Source organism: Triturus cristatus, chromosome 1_1 (genome assembly GCF_964204655.1).
Source record: "Triturus cristatus chromosome 1_1, aTriCri1.1, whole genome shotgun sequence".
In the NCBI taxonomy this organism is placed as follows: Eukaryota; Metazoa; Chordata; class Amphibia; order Caudata; family Salamandridae; genus Triturus; species Triturus cristatus.
In genome coordinates, this window is record NC_140579.1 from 540929554 (window position 1) to 540953934 (window position 24381).

Genomic DNA, 24381 nt, shown 5'->3' on the forward strand with positions numbered 1-24381 from the left:
TGGCTGCGGTGTTCTGGATTGTTTGGAGCTTGTGTAGCAGAGTTCTGTTGATTCCGGCATAGAGGGCGTTGTTGTAGTCCAGTCTGTTGGTTATGAGTGCGTTGGTGACGGTCCTCCTGCATTCGGGGGGTATCCATTTGAAGGTCTTGCGGAGGATGCGAAGGCAGTTGAAACTGGTGGAGGTGACGGAGTTAATCTGGTGAGTCATGCTGTGGGAGGAGTTGAGGATGATTCCGAGGTTTCGTGCGTGGTCTGTAGGGGTGGGCTCCAGAGGGCAGAGGGCCACCATGTTTTGTCCCAGGCGGAGGTGGAGAGTCCGAGGATGAGGACCTCAGTCTTCTCCGAGTTGAGCTTCAGGCAGCTATCTTTTATCCAGGCTGCGACGTCCTTCATTCCTTCCTGGAAGCAGAGTCTGGTGTCTTCGGGGTTCTTCGTGGGGGAAGAGGATGAGCTGGGTGTCGTTGGCGTATGATACTATGCTGAGCCCATGCTGTCTGACGATGGCGGCGAGGAGGGCCAGGTAGATGTTGAAAAGCGTGGGGCTGAGTGATGATCCTTGAGGCACTCCGCAGTTGATCTCTGTGGGTTCGGAGAGGAAGGGGGGGGAGTCTGATCCTCTGGGTTCTGCAGGAGAGAAAGGATTGGATCCAGTTGAGGGTGATTCCTTGAATTCCAGCGTTGTGAAGTCTGGCTGCGAGCGTGCGATGTGAGATGGTGTTGAAGGCTTTGGAGAGATCTAGCAGGAGGAGGGCCGCAGTGTGTCCCTTGTCGAGTAGCATGCGGATGTCATCAGTGGCGGCGAGGAGGGCGGTCTCGGTGCTGTGGTTGCCACGGAAACCAGACTGGGAGGAGTCAAGGAAGGAGTTCTCTTCGATGAAGGCGGTCAGCATACATGCTTGCAGATATAGCAGGCACTTCCTAAACTAAAAGGCCACAGACCAGCAAATACAATTGTATCACGGCAGAAAAATAAATACATCAAAAAGCATACATTAGTTCTAGTATTACAAAAGGACTACTTGATGCCTCATCACCAAAACCTAAGGGAAACATAAATAATACTATGTAAGTTCAGAAAGTTTTTATTGAAAGAAAATATTCAAATGTTACAAAATAAGACATATAAATAAGAAAAGTATAACAACAAAAGCAAATATCAGGATAAGTAATGGCAATAACATTGGCTGTAATATGAAACATCAAAGATTCAAAATAATTAGAAGCAAAAACTGGCACTTGATATGAAATAAGGTAATAAAAAGGGATATGAGATATACAATATAAGTAAAGGAAAGTTAAAAAAGAAAGAACGAAAAAAGAAAACTTGTTTAACAATAACAGGAAGTTATGGAGGTTTAGAAACTTCTTGTTATAGCGGAGATAAGGACAGAGAGGTACAAGCACTTAAGTCAAAAAATACTGTAACTGGGCTCCACAATTCTCTTCGCTTACTAGCTAAGGTTAAGGGATAAACAAAAGTCGTGTCCAATCTGTGATTAAAGCAGACAGCATACCACCAAGCCTTATAAGATAATTTGGTATAATCTTTCCAATTTTTAGTTATTTGTTGAAATGCTACAGCTAATAACAAGTCAATTATCCTAACACTACAAGTGCAATGATCCCAGATAGGAGAAAGACTTCCTAAAAAAATATGAGATAAAGAAAAGGAGTGAGTGGAGGAAAAAATCCTATTAATTTGAGACCAAACCTGCTTCCAGAAACTAAGAACATGATCACAACCAAAAAGCATATGGAAAAGGCCTGCACATGGTGAGGAGCAGGACCAACATTTGTCAGAGGCATCTGGGAAGTGTTTGCTAAGGGTGAGTGGTGAAAACAATAAACGATTATAAATAAAAAATAATGTTTGAGTAGTGTTGGCAGCTCTAGAAGATCTACGAATCTTTAACCACAGATTGTCCCATAACTGAATGGACCAAGAGGATGTAAAATCTTTTTCCCACTCTTCCTCTGTCACGGTTTTAATGCGGGGGAAGGACTGAGTGTGTAGGAGGGCGTATATGTTTGAAGCTTTAGAATGTTTAAGTAGTAAAGAATTCAACGAGGACACATCAGAAGGTGCGTGGATTGATGAAGAAGGTACAGCAAGATGAACCTTGTAAGCTTGCTGTATAGCGCGAGTCAGTAATAAATATTTGGCTCGAAAAGAAAGAGGTAAATTGAAAGAAGTGGCAGGTAAATCAAAGGAAATAATCTGAGAATGCTGAAACAATTGCCGCACCCAGATAAGGCCACGAGTTCTCCAGGTTTTCCAAAAAATTGGCTTATTGTTGATCAAAATAGATGTGTTGTGCCAAATAGGTTGATCAAAAAAAGATGGAATCTGGTGAACAGGAAAGAAGTTTAAAAGTGTGTTTAAGAATGGGAGTTGAAATAGACTGAGGTCTACGTGAAAACATAAGGTATTCTTTGAAGGAAAAAGGAGAAATGAAAGACTGTTCTAAAGTCAACCAGAGAGGGGAGGATAATGAGGAGTCTTCAATCCAATGAGAGACTTGATGTAATAGGAAGGATTTATGATACAAGGAAAAATTTGGGAAATTCACCCCACCCTCTCTTTTAGAGCGCATTAGCTTATATAAAGACATACGAGATTTTTTATGTCCCCTCAAAAAGGAAGATAGAATAGAGTTAATTTTCTTGAAATATTTCAAGGGAATAGCAAGAGGTATGTTGGATATAGTGAATAAAACAATGGGAGAGAGCATCATCTTGATTGTGTCTAATCTTCCCCACCACGATAAGTAGAGAGGGTGCCATTTATTAGTAAGAGTAGATCATTTTTGTATACAGTCATCCATACACTTAGTGACAGTACCCGAAAGAGAGGAATGAAAATTAAGGCCCAAATATTTAATAGAATTAGGATTCCAAGAAAATCCTGAAGCAGAGAAGTCATCTTTGAAAGTCATTTTAGTAAGTGGTAGGATTTCGCACTTATCTTTATTTAGTTTATAGCCAGATACCTGAGCAAAAGAATGAACTTCATCTAAAAATGTTGGAAGGGAGGTATCTGGTTGGGATACGAATAATAAGACATCGTCAGCGTAAGCTGCCATTTTAATGTTGGAATTATGAAAGGTAAAACCATGGATACTATCATTCTGACGGATTCGCAAAAGAAAGGGTTCTAAAGCAAGATTAAACAAAAAGGGTGAAAGTGGGCAACCCTGTCTAACCCCTCTCCCTAGTAAAAAATAAGAGGAATAGCCCCCATTTGCCGAAATTGCTGCTCTAGGACAAGAATAAAGGAAGGAAATCAGGGTAGAAATTTTTGGTCCAAAACCAAACCACTTCAGAGTTTTAAACAGATAAGGCCATTCAACCCGATCAAAAGCTTTTTCCGCATCCAAAGCTATTGCTGCGAGGGAATGGGGATAGTGTGAAGTCTTAGAAATAATATCGAAAAAATAATCTAGTATTGTCCGACAACAGTCTGCCCTTAACAAAGCCAGACTGTTCTTTCCCTAAAAGCTCGGGTAGGAAAGACTCCAAACTTAAAGCTAATGCTTTGGAAAAAAATTTATAATCAATGTTTACTAGAGAAATAGGGCGATAATTTTTACAGTGCTGTGGATCCTTACCCGGTTTCGGGATAATACAAATAAGGGCATCAGAGAAGGATACAGAAGCGGAACCAGTTTGAAGAAAGGTAGAGAGAAGCAGATGTAATTTGGGGATTAGCAAATTAGCAAAGCAGGTAAAAAACTCAACAGTAAAGCCGTCCGGCCCCGGAGCTTTCCCATGTTTGAGAGTATGGAGAGCGTGAAGGAGATCGCTGTGAGTAAGATCGGATTCTAAAGAAGAGATGTCTGGAGGAGTATCGAAAGGAGAAGCAATGGTTGACAAAAATTGGGAAATGGACTGTTCAGACGAGGATGTTTCTGAAGAATACAATGTTTCATAAAAATGTAAAAACTCTTGTAAGATGTCATCGCTTTTATGTTTCAATAACCCATCATGACCATAAACAGATTCAATGGTGACTTTGTTTTGTCTCACCTTTAAATAATTGGCCAACAATTTACCAGCCTTATTCTGCCCACCATAAAAACTTAGCGCTAGTCTTTAAGAGAAAATTAGAGGCATTAAATGTGGAGTCTTTATTAAATTGAAGTTTGGCAGAGATGAGGTCGTTTAAGCAATCCTTTGATTTAGAAGTATAATATAAGTGCTCTAATTGTTTAATTTTGGAGAGTAGAACATTAGTATCTTGTTGGGCTTTCTTTCGCTTACGTGAAACATAGGTAATGATAAAATCCCTGGCTGAGGCTTTGAAAGCATCCCAGACTACAGGAAATGGCACTTCACCGGTATGATTAAGCAAAAAATAATCGTGAAAAAAAGATGTAAAAGAAGAGACAAATTGTGCATCAAGAAGGAGAGCGTTATTAAAACGCCATTTTTTAATGGAAAGAGGCTTCCGTAGTACATCCAAAGTAATAGAAACTGGAGCATGGTCCGAAATTAAAATGGAACCTATGTCAGAAGAAATAAGGGACTGGGTAAGGTGGTGTGAGATAAAAAAATAATCTAGTCGAGATTGCGTTTGGTGAGGAGGTGGGAAAAACGAGTATTCTCGCGAGGTGGGGTTGCAGAGTCTCCAGGCATCAGTAAGTTTGTACTGTGCAATGAGGTGAGTGAAAGACTTTTGTGATTTATGTGGAATGTAAGCGCTAGCTGAATATCTATCCAGAAAGGGATCAAAAACTTCATTACAATCACCCACTAAAATAAAATTATCAACATAATGTTGAGTGATCAATGGAGCTAAAGAGGCCCAAAAAGAGGCGTCCCCACATGTTGGAGCATACACATTTAAAATGGAAATGGGAACATTGTCTAAAGTAAAATTAACTAACACCCATCTGCCAGAAACATCAGCAAAATGCGTCACTGACTTGACTGGAAGAGATTTTTTAAATAAAATCAAAACGCCATTGCGTTTACCATCCCCTGGAGAAAAGTACACTTCACTCACCCAACCTCTCTTCAATTTGGCAGACTCATCTGCCGATAGATGGGATTCCTGTAAACAGGCTATATCTGCATTGAGTTTGGCCAACTGTGATAATACTCTCTGTCTTTTAATTGGCGAATGTAAACCTCTAACATTCCAAGAAAATATTTTCAATGGCATAAAACATTGTTAAAAAAGCATATCAAGGTACCAATTGAGGAAAAAGCATGAGAAAGAAAAATTCTAAAAGCATATATGCATATTAAGAAGAGACAGCAGAAATAAAGGAAGAGAAATTCATATAAAACAACAAAGTGAGAGCCAGTTACATGATGAAGAGAAAAGGGGAGAATAAAAAAGAAGAGGAATAGAGAGGGAAGATGAAAAGACTGAATCAAGAAGAAAGAACAGAAAGTGAGCTGAGGAAAAGCATAGGTAAAAGAGAAGTAAGGTGCTAAGGAACATAAAGAAGAGAGAGAAAGAAATGTAAGAACAACAGAACAAAGGAAGGAGAATAAAAAACTTACATATTGTCGAGAACAAACAAAAGGAGAGGAGGGTGAAGGCCACATGAGACAATGACGGGTCATGAGCTCCAAAGGGAAGGCAGGGAAGGAGGACAACCGCAACGGACTCCAAGGACATGAAGGAGGATGGTGATGTGAAGGAAGAAATCTGTGAAAAGTGGGAGAGAGGATGGAGGTTAAATGTTAAGAACACATAGATTTAACGTAAAAACAAGCAGTCAAGAAAATAGTATAATCATAACAATCATGAAAACCAACAAGGAACCAGGCATAAAAGCATTTAACATAAAATAAGTGAGTGGTCACCAATTAAGAAGAACTAGAGGAAGCCGCAATGTCCATTTTGGTGGCAGTTTGAGAATATAGAAAACTCTTTAGTTTCAGCGGATCATCATAAGTAGTAGTCTTGTTGTTGAAAGTCACCTTGAAAAGGCAGGGATGAAAAAGTCCATATCTCGCTCACAAAGAACGAAGCTGTGGTCTAAGTGAAAGGAAATCCTTGCGCCGGTCAGCAGTGGATTTAGCATAATCTTGTGCAAAGAAAAGCTGATTGCCAGACCATGTAAGGTGAGGAAGAGCCTTGGCTGCAGACAGAACGGTAAGTAAATCTGTATACTCCTGAAAAAAGAGGATAACACCTCTCGGCCTTTTGACATGAGTAGTGGAGAAACCAGTAGGAGGAGGACCTAAACGGTGAGCCCTTTGTATGTTGAGACTAGTGGACTCCGGCAACTGGAGAATCTTCGGCAAAAAGGACTTGAAAAAAGAAATGGCATCAGACCCCTCTGAATTTTCCGCCAGCCCATAAATGCGAAGATTATTCCTCCTACTTCTGTTCTCTAAATTTTCAATCTGTTTGTGGAGTGCAGAAAATTGGAGACATAATGGATCGACCTTGGCAACAGAGGAAGTAAGAGTATCCACAGATTGTTCTAGAAGGGTCACACGACCATCAATAGTAGACCATTTGTCAGAGAGCAACTGAAGAGTAGTCTTGGTTTCCTCAAGAGTAGTTTTAGTTTCCTCAATAAAAGGGCGTAATGCCCTAATTTCATCCAAAAGGACATCCATTGTTACTGAGGAGGTTTGTTTGGGAGGAGAAGGTGGATCTTTTTTTAGTCGTTTGGTTGAACCTTTGGTGAGGCCACTGGTTTGTGGAGCTGAAGCAGAGGAAGAACTTTTAGCAGGATCAGAGTAGTCATCCATCTCTAGGCACTGATATCTAGAGCTCGTGTGAAGGAGAAATTTGCGAGGAGAATACTATGTAAACATTCATGAAATACCACGGTCTTGATGAATGGCTCATGCAAGCAATAGCAAATCGTCAAAACATGTGAATGGTAATGGCTGAAGCAGGCTGGACCAAACCCCTTCTCTCTTCCTATTGTACTTTTTTGAAGAATTGATTAAATGAGGTCTTTCATACTGGCAATGATGCCTGAAACCAAAACTAAAAACAAGCATTGGCATAGCCAATAGGTCTTGCCTTTGGGACCTTATAAGTGTTTAGTTATCCAGCACAATATCCTTGGTGCAACAACAACAACCTATTGCATGGCTAAACACTTATAAGGTCCCAAAGGCGAGACCTATTGGCTATGCCAATGCTAGTTTTAAAGGGGGACGGATCTCTATTGGGCTCTGTTATATGCCCTGGCACAGGCAGTCCTTTTTTCCCGACTGCAGTGACAGCAGGCACATCAATGTGCACGTGCTCACACTGCTCACTTCTCACTAGTGGAGAAGTTACGGCGTGAGTCATGCCAGGTGAGCGTTGCAGGGGAAGGGAAATGCTTAAAAGAGAGTCATTTTCTCTCTGGATTTTCCTTCACTTTTTGAAACTCAGGAGCAGCAACATTGTTGTGGTGTCACCAGGGCTTTAAGTGGAAGCTTTTTCAATATTGTATACAAGCCATAGTTGCTGCTTATTTATCTTATGCAACTAACAACCATTGAAAAAAGCCAATAGTCCTGACTTGTTGTAGGTATGATGTTACTTGTTGTATCATATATCTGGATGCAATGCATAGAAACAGCAAAATAAAGTCGGGCGGCACACTATGCTAAACACAGATTTTTAGTTTACGTGTTTTAAGGCACACCCTTAATTACATTGGTCACAACCCTTTATGAGACCCCCTGATTTTTCCATCCCACTTAAACCCCTGGAGGAGATCATTCATTAACGTCCATGAATGTTTAGGTCTGGCTTAACATGATGTCATTCTTTAGACAGTCCTGTTGGGATTGCCAGTGCTTGCGTTGAATTAGCCCCATATTGGTCCCCAGGTCTGTTTTTGTTCTCACACGCTAACTCAACTCTGTCTGCGTCAATGCCTTCTGAGATCCCATACTTTGTACGCAAACATACAAATGCTCCTCGTAATGGTAATAGTTTTTAGACAGTAACATAAAACCTGCTGATGGTAGAATACAGAAAAGTATAGTCTTTCCGAGTCCTGTCGACGACTTTGCTTGGGAAAATCACTCAATGAGGTGGCACAATGTAACCGGGGCTTTGAGCGTGGTTTTTAGAAGTAGAACAGGGTGAGGAGATGGGGAATCCAGGTTCGAGTACCAGCATCAATCAACAGTCTGTGATTCAAATCACATAATGTGTCTGTGCCTTTAAAAATGAATTTGACCTTCTGTAATATAATCTTTTGTTTATATAAAACGCTCTCATGGCCGTGGTCCAAGTTTGCCCTATAATGAAGACACACAAACTGTAAAAAAGAAAACACCTAGGTTAAAGACATGGTCACGCTTCAAGCTGAATTCAGATCTGAAAAATCTCACACCTCCTTCGACAACAGCGTCCGGCTAGAAGTGTATCTGCTCCTCGGCAAAGCCGTTGCTGAGTTCCTGCCGTCTGGCCCGTGCTTCATTGGCCATGGCCAGTGGCCCATGGGCCCAGCTGGACACCTCCATTGACTTCGTCAAAGTAGAGCGGCAGCGCGTTGATTGCATCACTGCACAATATCACTTGTGGGGTTTCGTCATTTCCTTGGGGGCGGGGGCAGGTGGGACAAAACTCCAATGACGTAATCCTGGAATCAGAGTTAAGCCTCAGAAGGGTCCCGAGTGGTCAGAGAGGTGTCAGCCACCGCGTCTTTCAGCTTAGTCCGCTGCTGGGCTCTGCAAGCACCGTGCTCCCCTCCCTACCCGACCCTCCAACCCGTTTAATCTACTTAAGCTCTCCCACTACGGCCTGGTTCCTGTTGGTCTCCTGTCGGACACTCTAGTCACCAGAGCGAGGCATTCCGGAAGATTTCAGAGGCACAGGTAAACTTATTCAAACGTTTATATGTGGTAAATAAGAATGTTTTTAAATCTATATTGCATGTATGTGGGTGAGAGTGTGTTTATGTGAGAGAGACTGTGTGTATATGTGAACATGTGCCTGTATGTGTGTGTGAGTGAAAGTGAGAGTCAGTAACAGGGAGTGAGTGAGATTGCGAGAGATTTGGGCCCAGATTTACTAATGTTTGCCGCCAGACAAAGCTGCATCAAAGTTGTTGTGCTGCCTTTCGTCAGCGGGAGGGAGAAAAAAATTGCTTTATCTACTAACATACTTGCATAGTGCAAGGGTGTGCTTGTTCTCGGAAGCATAGGTTTCATACAGGTAGGAATCCTTTCCAGTACAAAACCTATGCTTTAAAGCTTTCTTCACTCTGTATATGTGCTGTACAATGCAACACACATGCAAAAGTGGAAAACAAGGAGAAATGAAAACATGTCTTCTTGTTACCCCTGCCTAAAGGAGACATAAGATTTGTATGCACATTACTATCTACCAGTGTTTGTAGATGAGAATTTGCATCTAAACCCATGGGTGTTTGCATGGGAATGCCCATGCACCACCCATGGAACATCCCCATGAAGCAAGTAACATTAAGCAACACATAGCAAAACTTTGCATTACTTTTGGATACTATCCAACACAAATCCTGTGTTGCATTGGATGGCAAATCCCACCCTAACACTAGGCACCGTGTTTGCATCACAAAATTGATGGAAACCCAGCGAAAAAGGTTGGTAGTCCTGGGCTTGAGTGTCATTAAAAGTGAAACTATATGAGTGAGATAATCAGTGTAAGTAAATGTGAATGGGAGTCAGAGCAAGAATGTAATGATTGCGAGTTTGTCGCCGTCCCTGGCATATAGAAGATAATTCTTGACTTACAGAGGAACCCAGAGTAAAATACTGGTGCTTGCATACTTGCAGCAATTTTTTGCATGACAAACACCTGTGACAATATACTGGAACTAGCAGTAAATCTTGGCATAAAAGGCCCCAGTGGTGAAATACTGGTACTGGCATACTAGAGGTAATTCATGGCATATAGGGCACCCCGAGAAATGTACTGGCAGACTTGAAGAATTTCTTTTCATGGGGATATTAGTGACAGAATGCTGGTACTAGCACAATGGAAGTAATTCTTGGCATAAAGATGGAAAACCTAGCATATGGCGAGTAACCTTGACAAAAGGCTGCCCTGACATAGTGAGGTAATTTGTGACATAATGTGACAATATGGTATATAGACAGCATAATTGGCATAATAGTGGCACTAGCATATTTCGTGGCAAAGTTTCTATAAGGTGGCAACCATGTAATATGGTGCAGCCATTACAAAATGTTTGCCCTGCCACAATGAAGGTAATTTTTAACATATGGGGAACCGATTCCACACTTTCAACCACACATTGAAAAAAATGGGCTCAACTCCTCGGGAACATCAGGTTTCATTGACTTGGTAAACTATTAAATGATTTGAATATTTAATGAGGGTCATTTCATCACCTACAACATTTTAGCAAACATGTGAAAAGTGTTGTTGGACTTGGCCCTTTTTGCAGGGTCATCGCTAAACTTTTTGCCTTCCTCCTGTATTTTCTCTGACCTGTTGTTGGCTGTTTTATGACTCTGGTCACCTTACCACTGCTGATCAGTGCTAAGGTGCATATGCTCTCCCTATGAAAAGTGTATACATTGATTGATGTCCATGTTTGGCTTATTTGGTTTACTATCAGCCCCTAGTAAAGTGCACCAGGAGTGCCAGGGCTTGTAAATACAAATGCTGCTGGTGGGCTTGCAGCACTGGTTGTGCCACCCACAGAAGCGGCCTAGTAAAATGTGTCTGGGGTCTGCCACTGCAGAACAAGCGCGCGGTCTGGTACTGTCGCGCTGAGTGCGAATGTGCACCTACTTGCCAGTCCCCAAACCTTCACTTAACTACATATTAGTCACCCCTCTGGTAGGCCCAAGGGCAGGTTGCATTGTAGGTATAAGGTAGGACATGCCCCGATGTGTGTGGCATGTCCTAATAGTGAATTACAGCCATTTTCGTTTTTCACTATTGAAGGCTACCTGCTCTCCATAGGCCAGAATGGGCTGCTGGAATTACTACACGCTGTAATACCAGTGGACCCATAGAGCATGGTAGAAATTCAAGTTTAGTATGCCTGAACTCAGAATAATAAAATACTTCTTTTAGTAAAGTTTATTTTAATATCCTGTGTTTGAAAATACTACTTTTAGAAAGTTAGTATTTACTGACCTGGCCATTTCAGTCCGCCTCTGCTGTGTGTGTGTGTTCTGCCTAGTAACAGTATAGGAGCTGGGCTGGGGAATTCCAGGAGACAGGCTGGCTGCCAGGTGGTGGGTAGAGAGATTACACCAGGATGGGTGGGAGGAGTACACCTTTGACTCTGAATAGACCCGTGCTCTGCCTCCACAATGCCGGCTCCGCCCCCTGTGGAGCGGCTGATGTCTCTGCCCTGCTGCTGAAAGGAAAGAGCAGAGTCACCACAACAAAGTGCTCCAAAACTGGACTGAGCCAGGCCCAGGCCCCCTGGCGACAAAGAACGAAAGAATTGTGCTATAAAAGAAGGAGCCCTGCTCCTAAGAAATCAGATCCTGTTTGCGCCAAGACGAACCTCTGCCTGAAGGAGAAGGACCTGGAGAAGCTGAAGGAGGAATACTGTCTCTCTGCATGAGAGACTGGCCTGCAGGGGGTGCCTGTCTGCTGGAAGGAGAGGAAAAGACTAAAGGAAAAGGCTTTGATTCAACTTGTGCTTTTAAACAATCTCCAAGGGCTTGCTTGTGAACTTGCCACCTGACCTGCGCCCCAGGAACAGTGGGCGCTACCTTCCCCCAAGGAGAAGAGAAACTGCTGGAGACGATCCTTGAACGCTGACCCCAGAGAACCTGTGCGTCCCCCTCTCTCTGAGCACCGCGACTTCTGCCACCGGGGCTGCTTTGAGCACAGTAAAGGCCTGCCTGGCCCGAGCACAGCAAGCAACTGCCCCCCGAGCAGTAGCTCGCAAAGTAAGGAAGAACCTGACCAGGCTCCAAGCGCCGAGCCTCTGCGACCCCTGGAAGTGGAGAGCATTGTAAGGACCTGTGACGCCCTGTTTACCCCCTGAGTGAAGCCGACAGCGCGACGCGCTGAAGAGATTGCCCCCGAGCTGCCCCTCCTTCTCCTGCCCGTGATCGTGTGGCCGAGACCGTCCTGGAGCACCCCACGAAGCACCGCCGCCCACTGCCAAAGAGGGACGACAACGCGATGTGGGACGCTCCTGCAGGGACCCCTGAAGCTGCTGCGATCACCCTTGTGCGAGAAATCAGATACTGTGTGCGAGCGCGCTGAAGTACGACCCGTCCGCTGCTTGGTTTGGGCCGTACTAGCGCTGTAGACCCGCTACGCGACTAACGCGTGAAGTGTGAGCTTTTGTACGGTTCGAAATCAGCTGTTCGAGGCGTCCCGACGAAGGTACGGCTCGTCCAGCATTAGATACATTGACGGCGCTCATGCGGGAAGCGTGAGCTTTGGCAAGTGGCGTACCGGACGTGTACGACGCATACCAACGAAGGTACGGTCCGTACGGTTCACGTCCCGAGTAAGCGTGCTCACGCGAGAAGCGTGAGAAACGGCAAGTGACGTCCAAAACTTCGTACGAAGCGTACGCAAGGCGCTACGAAGCGCACAGACACCCTAAAGAAGCTATTTTAAGTACAATTTTGCCATTTTTAAAACTGTGGACTGCGTGAAAGCCTTCAAGAGTAACTGGAACCTTATTTAAGTTAAAGACTGTATTTTTGACAACCTGCCTAAAGAAACCTTTTATATAAAGAACTCTATTGTAATACAAATACAGCCTTGTGTCTTTGTGTGGTGGGGTGGTGATTATTGTGTGGGATACCCTGAATGCTTAACCTAATGCCCTCTGGAAGACTGCTCGCGCCACGTTACCTAGAGGGTGAGCAGGGGTTATTTTTAAAGAGGTAATCCTACGCCCTGACTTAGATGAAAAGGGTCCCTGCTTGTCGCAAGTGCATACCTGCGCCAACCAGAGACCCTGGATTCTAACATTGGTGGCAGCGGTGAGGATTTACGGATTTGCATTCTTGGTGTCTGCGGAGTGATTACTAGCCATTGCACAGTGAGGACAGTCCAGTAGCTTGAGCCACAGAACTTTAAAATTAAATTTCGCTTGCCAAGAAAGAAGATCCCTTGTGTTTGGAGTCATGCCTGGCCCAAACAGCATTGAGAAATCAATCTCTGAAACCTCTGAAATCCTAGGAATGGAATGGGAGGCGTCAAAACTGGACAGCTACAAGAGAACTGAACTCAAGTACTTCTGCAGGAAGCTCAAGGTTCCACATGCAGGATGCAAAAACAAATCAGATCTCTACAAGGCGCTCAAAGCCTGGATTGAATCAAGGGGGGCAACTAAGGAAGTTACACCATTGAAACCAGCGGAAAGCGTTCACAGTTTTGGCAGAGGCCTGTCGCCAGAGGAGCTGGCAGACAGACAGGCCACCAGGGATCATGAGATAACATTGGCAAAGCTGGAATTAAAAAGCCAATTGGAGCTAGAAAGCAAGAAGCTGGCTCTGGAAGAAAAGAAAATGGCTCTTGAAGAAAGAAAGATTCAGATGGAGCATGACTTCATAATGAAGATATATGATATGGAGCTCGAGAGGCTTGAGGCCAGGAGTGTCTCAGCCCAGCAACAAGAAAGGTGCGTAGCTCAGAGATTGAGCTTTGCTGAGTGGGAGGAGGGATCCAGCTCAGATGGTGGCAGCAATATTGAATTTTCTAGTGCTGAGAGAGTAGTACGCACACCCAGAGATGTGGCGCCTGACTTGAAGGAGGGGGTTAACATACACCAGGAGGGTCAAGGGCATGAGGTAGCTCCAGTAGCGCGCAGTATCCCTGAAGGGAATAGGGTAACTGGCGCCGGGGTTCATGGTCCTAGTGGTGGGAGGGACACTCTACTGACTCTAGATGAGAGGTGCAGGGAGAGGGGATCCCCCAACCTTGAAGTCCTGGTATGTGATCGTGAAGACCGCCCAGAAGAGTGTGGGTTGTGTGACAGGGACAGTCAGATACTGTCTTGCCAGTCTCAGGAGAGGGGTGTGGAGTACGTGTGCGAGGCACTGGATGGTGAGGTGAAGGACAGTTTGGTTAACCCTGCTAGGGGGCTTTGTGATCCAATTGTGGGAGAGCATATTGTAAGTCCCTGTTTTCCAGAGCTATGCCAACACCTGTTGGAGAGTGAGTTCTCTGACCGCAGGGAGCTCACATTGGAGGCAGACCTTTTGGTGGAGTCCAGAGGGTCTGGAAAGGCATCGGGGAGTGATCCCAAGAGGAGTGGTCCAGGTATCTTCAAACCCAGTGTGGTGGAAGTGGCTCAGAGTAGCCCAGCTAGGTCCTGTAGTAGTGAGAGGGGTGTAGGGCCTCACGTCCTGTCTTTAAGGGGAAGGAGTGAGAATGGGTTATGTCCCGGTAGTGCCCAACCTCAGTCTCAGAGCCTGGATGGTTCTTTAAGGGAACACCAGGTGGGGAGCCTAGTCTGTCCTGAGGGGCTGCCCGTTGTGTGGGACCCCCTAGTGTCTGGTGAACGGGGAGTGCCTTTAAGCAGACCTCCAGCAGTTCTGGTGTCTGGCTGTACCGCTCCTGTTGGGAGGGTGCAGAAGTCCAGATTGAGGGGTGAGAGGGGGAAAGAGTCCCCAGTGGGAAAACCAGTGGGTCAGGGGCCAGCCAGAAGGGCTGCGTCACCAGTGAATGACCATGGTGACACCACTTCTGTCCTGGGGGATCTTCAGGCACTGTCAGATGGACAGGGGTCGGGAGATCAGCGCCAGACAGACAGTCACACGACACATGAGTTATGTGTCACCCTCAGGGGGGGCATGCGTGCTCCCCGGGAAGTCCTGGTGCGCCAGGCGAGCGTTCAACCGCATGGGTTGGTCCCAGGGTTGGGAAGCCAGGGTCAGGTTTTGTCTGACCTGGAGGGTGGGACAACTGTAATCAGTGTCCTGACCCAGGTTGCTTCTAGGGGTACCACTCCAGTTGGGAGTGTACAGCCATCTGGAAGGGGGTGCAGAGGGAGGGAGTCCTCGCCTCTGACCCCGGCTCAACTGAAGGGTTTAGACCCTAGGTTGGAGGGCCAGGTTCAGGGTGTCCCCCCTGACCTGGACGCCCAGTTGCAGGATAGAACACCTGAACTGGTGGGCGAATTGCGCAGGACACCTGCCTCAGGTGCCCTGGCAATTCTGGAAGGGGGTACCACTCCAAGTGGGAGGGTACAGAGCCCCAAGGAGGAGGACCGGGTGTGGGAGAGGCCACCCCAGTCTTTGGTCCAGCCGCCGGGTACAGTCCTGGGGCTGGTGGGTCAGTGCCAGGATGTCATACCTGACCTGACAAGGGGGAGAATGGACAAAGGGTGCCAAGCACCTGGGGCTACTGCCCCCCGCTCCCTGGCACCACAGAGGATTGAGAGCCCTGAGAGGCATACGGCCTGGGTCTCATCCCTGACTACTGTCAGTGGCCACTGTAGCATTTTGCTGTCTGTCTGTTGGGACACACCTGTGGGCCAGTTAAGGTTAGGTGCTGCACAGGTGGTGTCCACAGGTGAGGAGAAGGGTTCCCCATGGATTGGCTTGGTGGGCTCTGTGAGTATGGACAGAGGGATCCCAATAGGTTCAGATTGGCGTAGAACTGGAGTCTGCCCCTGCAGTTGCGGGCCAGGTCCTTGTTCTATCGCCCCAAGCAGGGAAGACCATCACGGTGGTGATTGGTCTGCCCTGCGTTTTGGCTGGAAGGGGGTTGTGTTGGACTTGGCCCTTTTTGCAGGGCCATCCCTAAACTTTTTGCCTTCCTCCTGTATTTTCTCTGACCTGTTGTTGGCTGTTTTATGACTCTGGGCACCTTACCACTGCTGATCAGTGCTAGGTGCATATGCTCTCCCTATGAAAAGTGTATACATTGATTGGTGTCCATGTTTGGCTTATTTGGTTTACTATCAGCCCCTAGTAAAGTGCACCAGGAGTACCAGGGCTTGTAAATACAAATGCTGCTGGTGGGCTTGCAGCACTGGTTGTGCCACCCACAGAAGCGGCCTAGTAAAATGTGTCTAGGGTCTGCCACTGCAGAACCTGCGCGCGGTCTGGTACTGTCGCGCTGACTGCGCAAGTGCACCTACTTGCCAGTCCCCAAACCTTCACTTAACTACATATTAGTCACCCCTCTGGTAGGCCCAAGGGCAGGGTGCATTGTAGGTATAAGGTAGGACATGCCCCGATGTGTGTGGCATGTCCTAATAGTGAATTACAGCCATTTTCGTTTTTCACTATTGAAGGCTACCTGCTCTCCATAGGCCAGAATGGGCTGCTGTAATTACTACACGCTGTAATCCCAGTGGACTCATAGAGCATGGTAGAAATTCAAGTTTAGTATGCCTGAACTCAGAATAATAAAATACTTCTTTTAGTAAAGTTTATTTTAATATCCTGTGTTTGTAAATACTACTTTTTGACAGTTAGTATTTACTGACCTGGCCATTTCAGTCCGCCTCTGCTGTGTGTGTGTGTTCTGCCTAGCATCAGTGAGGAGCAGGGCTGGGGAATTCCAGGAGACAGGCTCGCTGCCAGGTGGTGGGTAGAGAGATTACACCAGGATGGGTGGGAGGAGTACACCTTTGACTCTGAATAGACCCGTGCTCTGCCTCCACAATGCCGGCGCCGCCCCTCCGCCTCTTTCTGTCTAGCAGTTCTTCTCTTACTGAAAACCTTGACTTCAAGATGGGGTTCTCACTCTCTTTCCTCTACTTTTTTATTTGCTCCCCTGTGAAATGGATCCAAAAAAGAAAATCATTTTTGCAGGAAATGTCGTAATTTAATTCTAAGGTGCAGCATCTGGAATAAAAGGTTAAAAATATGAAATATAACTAAATAAAGTAAGACAGTGGTAGCAAACTGGCCAGATTGATTTTATTCACACCCAAACACATTAGCGCCACTTTTACAGAGTTTGCCAGTGAAGCGCTATTTTTTTTTCCTTGTCTTTGTTTTCCCGGGGCTTGCAACTAGTGCACCAATCCTGGAGGTACTGCAAAGTGTGGATTGGAAAACAAAATGTGTACTGCGGCTATGCGTCCAGGGATGTGGTCTTTTTACCATACTGCTAACGTTTTGTAAGGATATCAGCAATGGACATTGAAATGGGACCATTCAAGGCCCCTTTCAGGCAAAATCACTCACTTATTTCTGAATAGTGAGTGTAAAAGCGTTAAGGTAACAATGTTGTTCCTGCTTGCATTTCACATGGTTTGCTAAATTTTGCATTCCCCTATGAGTGTTTGCTTTTTCCAAGCTGATGTTACTTTTTTCTGTATGCCGCATATTGCTCTTGTCTATTGCGTCATTTAAATTGAGCCTCATCCAGGTGTTTATAGCCGGCAGCAATTGGATTGTAGTTGAAGGCAGTGTGAGTTTTTCTCAGTGGGACAGTATGGTGTTCAGTGGGGGAGACGAAGTGGCACTATGGCCAGAGCTGCTGAATTTGGAACTGGGGAAGCAGGTTCAGCCTTAATAACCAGTCCACCAGACGACTCTCCTGAGAGAGCACAATCCCATGCTAGACCTTAGAAGGCTGCGCAAGACCTTAGAAGCGCGGGTGTCTTAGCACCAGCAGGTGGACCCTAGCATTGGCACGTCTGGGTTAACCTTCAAGGTTTGTCCACCACAATCCATACTGAAGTTCACCTCCAGTCTTGCTAGCAGGCCTATGAAGCAGCACAGCCAAGAACAACAGTGACTCTGTCACTGAGGTCACAGGACCCTTGAGCAGGGCCAGCTCTAGGGCAGTGCAACCGGTGTGACCGGGTGCTGACTTTGGGTGGAGACATTATGTTTGCAAGTAAATTAATGTTTTAAAAGCGCTTGCTGCCTCCTTCCTGGCCTCCAGCAATTTTCGGCAACAATAAAAATGTCATGATGACTCTGGTGTTTAATGTTCTGTATTGAGGAGTCACGCAGTATTGCTGGAAACATATAGTTTAATCAGGGTGTACATCCATCCAAGATGGGGCTCTGGAGCAACTGACACACACGAGAATCTTAGTACAAGAATGTAGAACACTTGCTCCATGAGCTCACTACATTCCAAGTCAGAGGCTTAGTAAGTACACATTACCACACATTCCCCTTTTTAAATGAAGATAACAAGCAAATTTAAAATACAATAAAACAAAAGTATAATACCTACACATTCCTAAAAACTTGTATATGCAAAATAACAGTGCATAAAACAATACAGGCATACTCTTTACAACAAAAAGAATACATAAGAAAAATAGAATGAATTCAAATTAAAGCAATTCAAATAAGAATACACCAACCATCATTCCTTCCTCTTTTAAATGTTTTAACGAGAAACAAAATCATTAAATCTCGTGGGTCTTCGGTGAACACGATCACTCCTACGTGGAATAGAATTGCCTCTTGAAAAGTCTGCAACTGCTTTTGGTGCAGAAACATTACGCGGAGTTAAAGCTACCCGGGAGATACCCCACCAATTACCATCAGAAAGTTTCACAGCATTCTTCCTCACCTCACAAACCTGAACAGGATCCTTAAACTTGGAAAAACCTTTCCCAACCAAGATGGGATTCCTGACACGGACCCAATCCCCTACTTTTAATCTGCAAGGTTTCACAGAAGAATTCTTTTTATTTTCAAACTTCTTAAAATTGAAAAAATTGGAGTTATATTCAGCAGATTCACATCAAGTACCAACATTCCCTGATTTGGGTAACGCCTTAAGGATCCAAGACGGGCACAATTCAGTAGCAGCTTCTCTACCCCTCATGAGTTCGAAAGGAGAGCTGCCAGTAACAGAGTGTGGAGTAGTGCGGTGAGACCAAACCAGCTCATGGATTGATTGAGCCACATCCATATTGCACTTAATTGAAGCTTGAATGCATTCAACTAGTACCTTGTTGAAACGCTCAACTTTCCCATTACTCTGAGGGTGATAAAGAGGTGTCCTTAAATGTTTATTCTTACAATTCTCTACAAAGGAGGACATCTCAGGAGAAACAAATTGATCCCCGTTATCAGTCAGAAGTTCTACTGGGAAACCCTCTCTAGAAAACACCTTCAAAAAACACTCAATTACTTTTCTTGTTGTTGGTTCTGATACAGGTTCCACCTCAACCCACCTTGAAAGATGATCTACCATCACAATGAAGTATCTTAAATTGTGAGGTAAAACTTGATATGGTCCTAAGAAATCAACACTGACACGTTGCCACACTCTCTTTGGACATAAACTCACTGATTTGACTTGCCGTTCAGTTATTAACACCTTATCGCTAGAATTACACTTGGTACAATTTGACACAAAATCCTCAATCTGTGAGTCCATACGAGGCCACCAAAACCTTTCCCTAATTTTCTTCTTTGTCAAGGTAGAGCCCAAGTGCCCACTGTGAGCCAATTTTACCACCTGCTGACGAAGAGAAAAGGGAACTACTAATTTCTCTCCACGAACTAACAAATCACCTTCTAGAGATAATTCATCTGCAATCTTCCAAAAAGGTTGTAACTCATTTGTTAATTGCGATTCCTTTGGCCAACCAGACTGCAATAATGTGATAACTTCACTCAAAGTGCAATCTGATCGGACTGCAGAAATCCATTCACTTTCTGAAAAACTTGCATCTCCTATGTATGCAATAAAACATTCTTCAATCTCGGCTTCTCAATCATGACGGTCGTTTTCCTCAATGGGAAGTCGAGAAAGGCAATCAGCCCGAGAGTTTTTTCCCCCAGGAATGTACTCTACTGAAAATGAAAATTCTAACAATTTGGCAGCAAGTCTTGAAATTCTAGCAGTAGTACGTTTGATTTTTTTTCCTGAAAGGATATTGACTAAAGGACAATGGTCAGTTTTCAGCGTGAAATGTCTGCTCCAAACATATGCTTTAAATTTTTCTACACTCCACACACAGGCAAGCAACTCTTTTTCAATCACAGAATATTTACGTTCGGCGTCTCTTAAAGTACGAGAAGCGAATCCAATAGTAAACTCACGTCCATTCTCCACTTGAGTGAGAACAACTCCTAAGCCATATTCACATGCATCCACAGTAGTGACAGTAGCCCTTTTTTCTGAGAAAGATTGAAGAGCTGGGGCATTGACAATTCTTTCTTTGATGACCTTAAAAGTTTGATCACAAGAGTCAGACCAGTTGTATTCCGCATTTTTCTTAAGTAAAGGCCTAAATGCTTCAGTTAGATTCGCAATTTTTTTTTAAACTTAGCATAGAATTCGCAAAGACCCAAAAAGGAAAGTAATTGGTCTTTGTTCTTTGGAGCAGGAACGTCCAAAATACTTTTTACAAGGCAAGGTTTTGGTTTGATCCCTTCAGCTGAAAAAACATGACCCAGATATTCTATTTCTTTAGTTTTGAATATGCATTTGTCCTTCCTTAAGGTAGCACCTCTAGATTCTAATATACTCAAAACATTTTCCACAACAGTGTTATGTTCATCTTCACTCTCTGTAGACACCAAAATATCATCTTGGAAAACCACAACTTGAGATAAGTGATCAAACATGCTAGACATTAATCTCTGAAAAACTGCTGCCGCAGAAGGAATACCGAAGGACATCCTGCAGAACTGAAAGGTTCCCTCCGGAGTAACAAAGGCAGTTAAATGGCGAGAGGATTTATCTAAGACAACTTGGTGATAAGCTGACCTAAGATCTAGCTTAGTAAACCAACATGAGTGACCGATTTTGGTGATAAGGTCCTCAATCCTTGGCAAAGGAAAATTATCCACCCAAATTGCCTCGTTGACACTCCTCAAGTCAACACACATCCTAAGTTCGCCATTTTTTTTCTTTGCGAGAACTATGGGAGACAACCAAAGAGTACCCTCCACTTTCTCAATGATGCCTTGTTCACATAAATGCAAAAGCATAACAGATAGTTCTTTCCTTACACTTAGAGGTATGTTACGTAACTTATGTTTGACTGGAGCAGCCTGGTGTTTGAATTTTATTGCAAAAACGAAATCTGAAATTTTTCCTAATTTGTCTTGAAAAACCTTCTTGAATTTTTTTTCCCAATCTAATTCTGACCTCAATTGTACCTTGTTGTCGCCAGACAGATCCACAGAACAACAAGAGCTGGGAACTAACCTTTCAATAGTGACAGGATTGCTTGAACCAGGTCTTATAACTAGTTTCAACTCAGCCTGATGAATTAGTCCTAGAACATTGATACCCTTGCGAGCAACATAAACTTTGCCTTTGATATGTGAATCTAGAAATTTGATACTGGCCAAGAAATACCCCAGCAAATCCACTTTGCTGCCTTCAAATGCCACAGTAGATACATCGGGAGGAAGCAAAGGGAGTCTGCTCCAAGAGAATGTAAATTTTTTATAATCGATGATGGTAATGCGAGCACCAGTATCTACCAGGAGTTTGATAGATACACCATCAATTCAAACTTCAACTTCAGGATCAACAACTGAAGAAAAGTTAAGCTCTTTTACACATCTAACCCCCAGCATTAATTCGACATTGGTGTTAGAATTTTCTCTTTCCATCTCACTGTCCTCAGTTACTAAAGAGCAAATAGGATTATTGAATCTGCCACCCCTACAAACTTTCAAAAAATGGCCCATTCTATTGCACTTCTTACAATGTTGACCAAGTGCTGGACAATACCTAAAGGAAGAAACATGATTAGGTGAACCACACCTAAAACAAAATATTTTCCTTTGTGCAAAATTTTGAACACTGGGTTTGGCTGGGTTTGTAAGTCTTTTTTGGTCCGCAGAAGTCGTCTGCTAATTAACAACAGCCCCTGAAATGCAAGTTTTGTTGAGAGATTCCTCAAGAGACTTAACATCATGACAGGATCCCTCAATACTTTTCGCTATATCAATAGCTTTATCAAGGGATGGATTCTTGCAGGTGAGCAGACGTTCTTGTATCTTTTTAGAACTGCATCTAGCCACAAGTTGATCTCTAATCAATTGAGAAGTGAACTCTTCCAATTCGCATGTCGAAGCTAACACTTTCAGAGCAGTCACATAAGAATCAATACTCTCTGAAGGTTTCTGTACTCTGGTAAAGAACTTGAATCTGTGAACAACCAAGTTTTTAGATTTCGCTAAATACTTGTAAAGTTGAGCGATAGCTGCATCGAATTCATCAATGTCTTCATCTAAACAATCATAATCAAGAAGATGGTCAAATACATTTTGCGCCTCAACACCAAGATGATAGTACATTAGACCTTTTTTCTGTCGGGTTTGAACTTAGTAGCATCAATAGCTACTAAATATGCTTTAAACGAACAAATCCAAAGTTTCCACTCTAGAGGGGGATCACCAGGATCTTGCAGGAAAGAAGCTGGCACTGTAATATTTTGCATGTCGGTAAAAAGGAAGAGAAGAAAGAACAAAAAAATACCTTAAATATAAAAAAAAAATATGAAGTCCGTGTAATGCACAAAGCGATAAATAGTTTAGCAAAAACCACTTGCACCAAGTACTAAGCGTGCAAGTCGCTGAGGTAACAATCACCAGTGCAAAATTGAACAAAGATTGCTAATGAACAAGGAAAACACAAAAAAAAATAATGTTAAAATTTGTATGCAGAAAGAATGTACATGCAAAAAGTTGTGGAGACAAACTCTCTGTTCACAGAATACATTTGTGCAGGTCACAGAAGAAAGAAGCCTGCAGTTTTTAAATACACCACTGGGAGTGCTGTAGACATGAAGTATGCCAGTGGACGTGCTGCATTAAGCTCTATGATCTCCTCAATCACGTCAAGAGTACAACAGAGAAGGAGCAGAGGTAAGAACCTTCTTATTAACTTCTTTTCAAGAGCTTAAACTGCTCTTGCAAAAACATAAATGTGATCCTGCTAACCAAACGCTGCTTGCAAAGTAACGGTGCTTGTTAAACGCACGAGAAACAAGCGCGAGCATGCAGACGTTTGAAGCGTCGTCTCGAGCACAGCGCTCCCTTTCCGAAAATCGCTCCGAAAATGCAAGTGCTATGGGCTTTAACTTCAAGCAAAATTGAAAAGTTGAAACAGTGCCAAGACTCAGCAACTGCGCAGCCCTATGTCTCAAAACATCGCCGCTTGTCACTGAATCAAATGATCAGACTCGCCGCGCACCATGGCAATGCAGCAACTCCTCTTTGAAAAAATACCTCGCACACTGCTTAAAAATGCAGAGTTGCTGTTTCATAAAGCGGGACAGCACAGCCAAGAGTGAATAAACCTCTCACCTCGCTCGTCGTGTAGGGCAATAAAAGTTCTAAATACCCAATTCAAAGCTTCACTGGTTCAGATCCTCTGAAGTATTTCTCCGCTTCATCATATGGCCCCTTCTTGCTCGTTTGAGTGATAAACAATCCCGGTCGTCCCCAAACTTGTAGTGAGGAGTCACGCAGTATTGCTGGAAACATATAGTTTAATCAGGGTGTACATCCATCCAAGAAGGGGCTCTGGAGCAACTGACACACACGAGAATCTTCGTACAAGAATGTAGAACACTTGCTCCATGAGCTCACTACATTCCAAGTCAGAGGCTTAGTAAGTACACATTACCAATTGTTCTTCCTAGAGAGAGATCGCAGTTTTGTCTAGTGGAAGTTTTGACTCCTGGAAAGGTAGACCATAGGGTTAATGTGCCTGCAGCAAAGAACATGTACCATGCAGATCACAAAGTGCACATAATGTAAATAGGTCAGTGGGCTACTGCGTGTGTGTGTGTAGGTGGCTCTATTTGTGTGTGGGTTGCTCTATGTGAGTGGCTCTGTGGGTGGCTCTGTGTGTGTGGGTGGCTTTGTGTGTGTGGCTCTATGTGTGAGTGCAAATGCAATAGGTCTCACATTTGAGAGTGATTAAGCTATTAACATTGTAAATAACAATGCCGTTTCTTTAAATGTTTTTAAAAACAAAAACATAAACAAAAATAATGTCATAAGCAATGCCAATAGCTCAAACTTTACAATGCCGAGACCATTGCATTGTAAATGCTTGTTTAAATTCTATGTGGTGGGTGCAAAAGGCTTTATTAGGAACTAGTTATGGATTTAACTCTGATTGATTTTTAACTGTCACTGCAATAATTTTATCCTGTTCTATTAGGGTTTTCGTTTTTAATCTGTTTTTATATGTATGTGTCTGTGAATGTTCTTATATGGTCCACGGACCAAAACAAAGAAAGATTGGATTGGAATATTACTGTGTCTTTTAGCAGGCTAATGCATGCATATCACTCAATCAATCAATCAATCAGAGGTTTATAAAGCGCGCTACTCACCCGTGAGGGTCTCAAGGCGCTGGGGGGTGGGGGGGGGGGGGGGGCTGCAGCTCCGGTAAGTCAAAGAGCCAGGTCATGAGGTTCTTCCTGAATGCGTGCAGGGTTGGGGAACGTCTGATGTTCAATGGGAGCTCGTTCCAGGGCTTGGCAGCTATGTAGCAGAAAGCTCTTCCGCCTACCCTGATCCTGCAGATGCGGGGGACTCTGTCAGTGG